At 41.4% G+C, this 9,663-nt stretch overlaps 1 pseudogene; it reads right to left on the reverse strand.

Moving 5' to 3' along the window:
• Positions 1-957: 957 nt before the first annotated feature.
• Positions 958-1,597, reverse strand: LOC113897787 (annotated as a pseudogene).
• Positions 1,598-9,663: the final 8,066 nt, after the last annotated feature.

The raw sequence follows: 9,663 nt of genomic DNA on the forward strand, positions 1-9,663 counted from the left end.
TGCCCTGCAGAGCCGATCTCCTGGGTTCCCTTATCCTCCTGCCCTCGTGTGCTGTTAACACATGGCCGTTCCATCGCTGTGTCCTTGTGCCATTCCCTCCCTTTTAAGACTGAGGTCATGGGACTCCATTTTAAGTCCTATTCTCATTCCATACTCTCATCCTATTTGATGAGTTCTTCTGTTATGCCTTACACTTTATGAAATTGCTTGTAAATTGCCATCTCCAATATCCATTGAACATTTGCACTGAAATGTCTACTATAAGTAGTTACCTTTTATTTTTATCTCCTCTCACAGCTTGATCCACCTTCTACCGGGGGAATTCCATTTTTCTCCCTTTCATTGTAGCATTCAAGCTAACTGATAGTCTTTCTACTACTAATTATACTATTTTTAAAATAGTTAACATTTTATTATAAATTAACTCATTATTATTTTTTAGGTTACTTTCCATTAAAAAAACCAAAGTTATGAAAATGATTGGATGAATTATGTTCATGTCTACATCCTGAGAGCAACATACCACCTGGCTAGAAAGTATATTTTTACTTGTAATGTGCAAATCATAAATATGGGTGAAGGAATTGTAAAATGCATTCTTTAATCAAGTTGCCCATTCAGTCTTGATGTTTCTTTTTTAAAGAAAAACAAAGAAAGTTTTTTATAGTAAGGTTTAATGAATATATATATAATATATATATATACAAAATATATTTTCCCCTTAAGTATACATACATAATTATATGAACAAAATAATTTAATTCTTTAAATATAGATAAATAAATATTAAATTAGATAAATAAATGTCCAAATAGATAAATAAGTAGATGGATCAGTTTGAGTATCTGCAAAGGAGTAGTGCCCGTAAAGTAGATCATGATGTCGCTTAATATACCTGAAATCATTTGACAAATAGATTCAATTCAGTGTATGATGACAGCAGAAATGAGTCTTCCACATGGCAGCACAGGAGGAAGTGTGGTCTGTTGGTCCATGAGAATCATTTCCGTGTTGAACCAGGTGTGTGTCCGTCCTTTCTCCTGAATCTCTCCTGCAAGTTTGTTGAGGAAGAGAAGACTCTCATGACTTGTGCTCTGATAACCTCCCAGGCACAAGGGCTGTGTCTCTTCTCTTGCAGATAGAGAGTGAGTCTGTGGAAGTATTTCCTCACAGCCAGGCTGGAGTCCTCCTTGAGCAGGGGAGCCCCTCACAGCCCCTCCTCCTGCCTCAGACAGGCTTGCAGGTCAGTGAGCTGCTGATCCAGTGCAGCGCGGAGCTTGTCCAGGAGGCTCTCATCCCACACAGCGGCCAAGCCCTCTGTGCTGAAGAGCTGGAAGGTGTGCTGGGTCACCTCGTGGAACACAGAGATGGCTTGAGCCTTCTGCAACTGGCTGCCACCCAGCGCCTCCTGGGGGAATGCGAAGTCATTTCTGTCCTGCAGGCAGGAGGAAGGGGAGACCCTCCTCAGTTGTTGCAGGAGCATCAGGACCCTCCTGTTGGCCAGGCTGTGGGTGTGAGGCAGGTGGCAGCCCAGAGAACAGATGGCGTTGCAGCTGAGCAGCAGCAGGGCCAGGAGTAAGGACCAGGCTGGGGCCATCGGGGACCTTGCAGATGCTTCTGGCCTGGGGAGGTGGATGACTGTGAACCTGCTTTCTAGGTTCTCTGAAGACCTTCCATCAGGCCTGTGTCTTAAGTAGGAGCCCATGGTTTCCATTTTCTGAAAGTTCCCTCTTACTTTCTCTACTTTTATTTTTGCTTTTCAATGTGCACTCTCCAAATTCGTTAGAATAGTGTTTCACAAACATTTTTTTCATTATTGCCTTCCCTTCCCCTATTGACAGAGTCTTCTGAGAGTTTTTTTTTTCCTAATTACCCCCACCATGAAATGTTGACAACACATTTATGCTATGGATCCATCTTTGTACTCCATGCATATCTTTATACATAGAATAAGAAAGTGCAAAGCTTACTTGTTATATTCACCCTAGGGTTAACAATGCCATAAAATGAAAGGCGTACAATAAATGTAAAATTTGTTGAGTTTTATTTAACTTTATGAATGAGTTTGAAGAATGACTTTTAATGGCGGATATTTACTTATATAAATAGTAATGTACCAAATTACATATTCATATGAAATTCATATAAAAATATATAATAATACCATAGTATGCTACTGCTAAGCTGCTAAGTCACTTCAGTCATGTCTGACTCTGTGCGACCCCATAGATGGTAGCCCACCAGGCTCCACCATCCCTGGGATTCTGCAGGCAAGAACACTAGAGTGGGTTGCCATTTCCTTCTCCAATGCATGAAAGTGAAAAGTGAAAAGTGAAAGTGAAGTAGCTCAGTCATGTCCGACCCTCAGCGACCCCATGGACTGCAGCCTTCCAGGCTCCTCCGTCCATGTGATTTTCCAGGCAAGAGTACTGGAGTGGGGTGCCATTGCCTTCTCCAATAACACAGTACAGATAGACTTAAAAATCTTTGAAAACTCAAAATCACTGAAAATCTTAGGTTCTTTTCTTCATATTTATTTTGAAGTACTTTTAACTTTGTTTCCTTTCAGAAATCAATTTTTAATTCCCTGTCTGCTGAATATTCATCTCAATTTTATAACATTTCTTTCTGTTTAGCTCTTGACATACTTATGGATGTTCTTAACAACTTTGATAGGAATAAATAATAAAATACCATGATACCAGTCCAATGGAGGAGAGCGAAGAGGAACTAAAGAGCCTCTTGATGAGGGTGAAAGAGGAGACTGAAAAAGCTGGCATAACACTCACCATTTAAAAACCTAAGCTTCTGACATCTATGGCAAATAGATGGGGAAAGAGTGGAAACCGTGACACATTTTCTTTTCTTGGTCTCGAAAATCACTGTGGACATTGACTGCAGCTACAAAACTAAAAGACACTTGCTCCTTGGAAGAAAAGCTATAACAGAACTAGACAGCATGTTAAAAAGAGTAAACATCACTTTGACAACAAACGTCTGTATAGTCAAAGCTATGGTGTTTCCAGTAGTCTTGTTTGGATGTGAGAGGTGGACCATAAAGAAGGCGAGTGCAGGAGAATCAATGCTTTCAAATTATGGTGCTGGAGAAGACTCTTGAGAGTCCCTTGGATAGCAAGGAGATCAAACCAGTCAAGAAATCAACCCTGAAAAGCATTGGGAGGATTGCTAATGAAGCTGAAGCTCCAACATGTAAGTAAATGTTAGTTGCTCAGTAGTGTCTCATCTTTGTGACCCCATGGACTGTAGCCAGCCACTTGCTCTTCTGTCCATGGAATTCTGTAGGCAAGAATACTGGAGTAGGTTGCCATTCCCTTTTCCAGTGATCTTCCTGACCCAGGGATCAAACCCAAGTCTCCCACACTTGCAGGTACATTCTTTACCATCTGAGCTACCAGGGAAGCGCTGTACTTTGGCCATCTGATGTACAGAGCCAACTCAATGGAAAAGACCCTGATACTGGGGAAGATTGAGGGCAGGAGGAGAAGGGGGAGATAGAGGAGGAAATTGTTGGATGGCATTACCAACTCAGTGGTTATGAATTTGAGCAAACTCCAGCAGATAGTGAAGGACAGGGAATCCTGGCATGCTGCGGTCCATGGGGTTGCAAAGAGTCAGACAGGATTGGCACAGTATTTAGCAACTCAAAAATAGCAATAAAATCTCCTTCCCTTGAGCCCTGGACAGCGCACTTCTCCAGGTGTAGGAGGGCCAAAGAGCTCTTTTTCTCGGGTTCCTTTGGGATGCCCACTTTGGAGAGTTTTCAGTTCTGGGCTCTGCAGACCATCAGGGCACAGCATCCTCAGTGAGTCTTTTGATACTGATTTACTATTAGGGGGAAAACCTTTTTGTTTTCACAGTGCTGAGAGCTGAAGAGGGAGACTTGTAGCCCTTCCAGCGACAGTGTCCTCTGGTTGGAAGCTCAGAACCTTGCATTTTCCAAGCCTTCCCTAGAGTTTTGTGCTTTATTTTCCAGGAAGGATTCCATTTACTGAAGGGCTTCAGGCGAGGAGTCAGCGAGTTGGGGTCGATTTTACCTATTTGGGTCCCTTCTGGCGCCATCCAGCAATGGCTCAGAGACAGGGAACCTAGTGGTGGTGATGGGACCACTGGAAGATGTCCAGGATGTCCTGGGGGTGAGTCAGAGCACAGCCACCACCAGGGCCAAGGCCAGGGGAGCTGTTACTTCCTGCCTTAAGAATATTTATCCCTGTACAGATTAAACTAAAAAAAAATATTTCCTGGCCTATTCATGTATAATAAGAAAAAGAAAATTAGAACATGAAACCGACAGATTTCTTCTTGAACAAGTGGCAGGAAAACTCAGGAATTAAGGGGAAATATTTTAATTCTCAAGATACTGAAATTTACTAACTTTCACCAAAACATGAAGTTAAGCAAATTGGTTAATTTCACTGCCCCTCTCTGACTGGTTCCTGATGAAAGGAATGGTTCATGCAAATATTTGGATCAAGCCATGGATAGGGAACAATTGGCTAAACGGTTAAATGACTTTTAAAATATCCAAGTGTTTTTCAAAATATATTAAAATAAAAATTATTTTAGGTATATTTTTCCCATTATCCCTTGGGAAGAACCAGAAGGCAGAGCATTCTTCCCTGTTGTCTCATTTTTCTTGCTGTTTCCTTTCGTTCATCAGTACTCTTAATGTCCTTTAGATGTCCTTTAGATGGGCCATCATTCCTCTCTCTGATTCAGACTCTATGGTTTTTACTTGTGAGTGTGGATTATCAGTTTTCTTTCTGAAGAAGGGGGTTGAGAGTAATTACACATGACAATGTCTTCTCTGTCATGTATGCTTTGAACATGAAATATTTACATACAACCTCAACTAGTGGACTGCAGGCGCTAAATGTGCCATGCCCTGGGTCTTGGTTCAGGCTGCTCTAACAGGTCCCAGAGTCTGGTGGCTCATCAGTGGCAGAAGTTTATTTGTCACAGTCCTGGGGGCTGCATGTGTGAGCTCAGGGTGCCAGCAGGGTGGAGTTCTGGTGAGAACCCTCTTTGGGGTTGCAGACCACCAGCGTCTCTCAATGTCCTCACATGGTGGAGAGCAGAGACGAAGCAAAGTGTCTTGTGAGCCTCATGAAGACAGTAATCCTGTGCATGAGGAATCCCCCCTCATAACCTCCTCTAATCCTAATGATTTCTCTAATATCCCACCTCCTGATATGATCACATGATGGGGGTAGATTTCAATATATGAATTTTGGGAACACACACACATTCAACCTGTAACATGGTAACAAGAAGATACCGAGGCACTGTGTTTATTGCAGATTCATTAGAATATATTTCATTCTTGATATTTATTTGAGGATAATGCATTCCTTGATGCTGTCATCCCTCATTATGGCTCATTCATCCTGAATTGATTACTAATTAAATGTTACAATGCTGCTGTGAACATGATTACCAAGAACTTGCCAAACAAATTCCACAGACTTTCAGTCTTTATAAAAAATGACATTGACAGAAACTATAAATTCCTTTGCCTTTAAAAGGGACACTTAATCCTTCCAACATAGTTGAACCTGAGTTGTAAATATTCTCATTTCCAGGAGCCACCTGCTAAGACTTTACTTGAATAAAACAATCTAATAAGAAAATGGCAAGTCCAGGTTTCAAAACCTATTATGTCAAATTCCAAACTCTACCTCCCTATCCATACCATAAACACTGTGCAAATTGTATGTATTGAACCATCACTTATTTTCCTATTTCACTAACACACATTGTGCCTTTGTATTCCTTACCTTGCTTTTACAGTACTCTATATTTTCATTAGTTTATCGTCTACCTCCAAATTTCTAGATGAATTGAACAATTGACAAAGTATCCTGATTAGTTTATGTAATAAACAAAATGAAATTATCAACTGTTAATTCTTTCCGAGAGTCTAAATGTGACTGACAAAATTAATATTTCTAATAATTATAAAATAATCATATTTAACTATCCAAGATGATTCATATAGATTGCTCAATTAACCGTCACCATAAACTTGAGATGCATGATAGATAAGACCCTTGAGAATTATAGGCATTGCAAGAGATTGGATTACAAACATTTCAGTGAGTCTCTGTAGGAAACAGGCTTCCCTCGTGGGAGAGAATCTTTCAGTGGATTAAAGAATCCACGTGCCCATGCACGAGAGGGGTGTTAGATCCCTGGACTGGGAAGATCCTCTGGAGGAGGAAATGGCAACGCACTCCAGTATTCTTGTATTCTTGTCTGGGAAATCCCACTCAGAGAAGCCTGGCAGGCTACAGTCCATGGGGTCACAAAGAGTCGAATAAGACTTAGCAACTAAACAATGAGAACAACTGTAGAAAAGACCAAGCTGACAGGGCTCTTGTGGATTTAGGTTAGAAATACTTAATGCTACCAAATTACATGAATATGGGAAATGACTGGAAGAATAGAAGACGACATATGCTAACAGGTGAAATGTTAGGGATGGAGCAGAGCATCCCCGTTGCCATCAGCAGGGAGACCAGAGTTTCAGAAATTCAGCACTTCACCTGGGTCTCAGTGAAATAACTCAGGTCCTGCACTAAGCTAAGTCCTCCAAGTTCCCTTCGCTGCGCCCCAGCGGCCGGGATGTGCACCTAAACTCTCAGTAATGGACCGGACGCGCCTCCAGGTCCAGCGCCGCGAACTCCTGCGCAGGATCCAGGGGAGAACGAGGAGTCCCGGTAGACAAGAGCCTTGACCCGGCGAGGCGCCGCCATAGCCAAGCGAGCCCGTGGGGCCGCGGGAGCAGTGAGGAGGCTTCCTTTTTGGTCCCACTGCCCAGGGGAGCTTTAATGCTACTTTGCTCAGATTCTTAGATTTCTGACCTGCCCTTATGTCCACCCTCCCCTTCCTAGGAGGAGATTTTGGCCAGAGCGGTTTACATCGGTGTTGTTTATGCTGGGATTGATCGCTGGAAATCAGAGCATGCTGTGAAGTATTTTCAAATTCAGGATTGTTTCTGGGGATAAAGACTAATTCTTTCAGGGATTCAGGGAAAGAGAAAGGCACCTGAACTCTGGACAGGAATCTAGGAGATATTCGGACCCTCCAGTGAGAAGACTTGGGGACAAGACTGAGACTGAAAATTATTTCATTTAATATTAATATAAATGGTTAATTTCTCTTGCAATGTTAATTGGTTAAAAAATATTTCAAAATTTATAGTGAAAGTCATTCAGTCATGTCTGACTCTTTGTGACCCCATGGATTATACAGTCCATGGAATTCTCCAGGCCAGAATACTAAAGTGGGTAGGCACTCCCTTCTCCAGGGGATCTTCCCAACTGAGGGATTGAACCCAGGTCTCCCACATTGCAGGCAGATTCTTTAGCAGATGAGCCATTAGGAAAGCCCAAGAATACTGGAGTGGGTAACCTATTCCTTCTCCAAGGGAGTCTTCCTGACCCAGTCATTGAACCGGGGACCTGTGCATTGCAGGCTGATTCTTATAATTTATAAGTAATTATAAATAACTTAAACTTTATAAGTCTTAAATATCAAGTTAAGATATTTTAAGACCAAATTTTTAAGTTCTTGGCTTCAGTGGAAATAAAATCATCAGTAATGTTTGCAAAATTGCATCCTAGTTTATCTCACTTCATTGCATGAATGTTATATTTCACTAACAATGTCAAAGAATGCTAAAAGTACCTCACAATTGCACTCATCTCACACGCTAGTAAAGTAATGCTCAAAATTCTTTGAGCCAGGCTTCAGCAATACATGAACCGTGAACTTCCAGATGTTCAAGCTGGTTTTAGAAAAGGCAGAGGAACCAGAGATCAAATTGCCAACATCTGCTGGATCATCGATAAAGCAAGAGAGTTCCAGAAAAACATCTATTTCTGCTTTATTGACTGTGCCAAAGCCTTTGACTGTGTGGATCACAATAAACTGTGGACAATTCTGAAAGAGATGGGCATACCAGACCACCTGACCTGTCTCTTGAGAAACCTGTATGCAGGTCAGGAAGCAACAGTTAGAACTGGACATGGAACAACAGACTGGTTGCAAATAGGAAAAGGAGTCTGTCAAGGCTGTATATTGTCACCCTGCTTATTTAACTTATATGCAGAGTACATCATGAGAAACACTGGGCTAGAGGAAGCACAAGCTGGAATCAAGATTGCGAGGAGAAATATCAATAACCTCAGATATGCAGATGACACCACCCTTATGGCAGAAAGTGAAGAGGAACTAAAGAGCCTCTTGATGAAGGTGAAAGAGAAGAGTGAAAAAGTTGGCTTAAAGCTCAACATTCAGAAAACGAAGATCATGGCATCTGGTCCCATCACTTCATGGCAAATAGATGGGGAAACAGTGGAAACAGTGGCTGACTTTACTGTTGGGGGCTCCAAAATCACTGCAGATGGTGATTGCAGCCATGGAATTAAAAGAAACATACTCCTTGGAAGGAAAGTTATGACCAACCTAGACAGCATATTAAAAAGTAGAAATGTTACTTTGTCAACAAAGGTCCATCTATTCAAGCCTATGGTTTTTCCAGTGGTCATGTATGGATGTGGCAGCTGGACTATAAGGAAAGCTGAGTACCAAAGAATTGATGCTTAGGAACTGTGGTGTTGGAGAAGACTCTTGAGAGTCCCTTGGACTACAAGGAGATCCAACCAGTCCATCCTAAAGGAGATCAGCCCTGGGTGTTCATTGAAGGGACTGATGTTGAAGCTGAAACTCCAGTGTTTTGGCCACCTGATGGGAAATGCTGACTCATTTGAAAAGACCCTGATGCTGGGAAAGATTGATGGCAGGAGGAGAAGGGGACAACAGAGCATCAGATGGTTGGATGGCATCACTGACTCAATGGACATGAGTTTGAGTGGACTCTGGGACTTGGCGATGGACAGGGAGGCCTGGCATGGTGCACTTCATGGGGTCCCCACAAGTCAGACACGACTAAATGACTGACCTGAACTGAACTGATGACCCAGTAACTATGGTAAATAATTAATTTCAGTTTGCAAAATCCCTTTTTCTCTCATTTTTTTCAAACAAGGGTCTTCCCTAGTGGCTCAGACAGTAAAGAATCTGCCTAAAATGCAGATTCCAGATTCCATCCTTGGTTGGGAAGATCCCCTGATGAAGGAAATGGCAACATACTCCAGTAGTCTTGCCTAGAGAATCCCATGGACAGAGGAGCCTGGCGGGCTTTAGTCTATGGGGTCACAAAAAGTCGGACTTTACCTAGCAACTAAATATAAAATGGTAAAAAATTCAAGAAGTTCACCTTCATAATATTTAATAAATAAAACAAATTACAAATTTAATGAAATAAAAATGTGAATGTATTTGTTAAATTTTAATACAATGTAAACAAAAATATTTTATATGGAAAAATAAATATGAGGAGATAAAAGAATAAATATAACAAAATAAATAAGCAAATAAACAATACAATCAGGGCAGTCTTCCCTTCGGGACTGATGCACCTGCAGCCAAAAAAATTTATATATATACATTTACTACTGACAAAGTATTGGCTGAAGTAATTCAATAAATTTTGTGGCTACAGCAGAAATCAGAGTCTTCTGAATTGACCACAGATGAGTGTGCAAAGATGATGAGGCATCTTAGTCAGTGAGAGTCATA

The sequence above is a fragment of the Bos indicus x Bos taurus genome, chromosome 8 (genome assembly GCF_003369695.1).
Source record: "Bos indicus x Bos taurus breed Angus x Brahman F1 hybrid chromosome 8, Bos_hybrid_MaternalHap_v2.0, whole genome shotgun sequence".
In the NCBI taxonomy this organism is placed as follows: domain Eukaryota; kingdom Metazoa; phylum Chordata; class Mammalia; order Artiodactyla; family Bovidae; genus Bos; species Bos indicus x Bos taurus.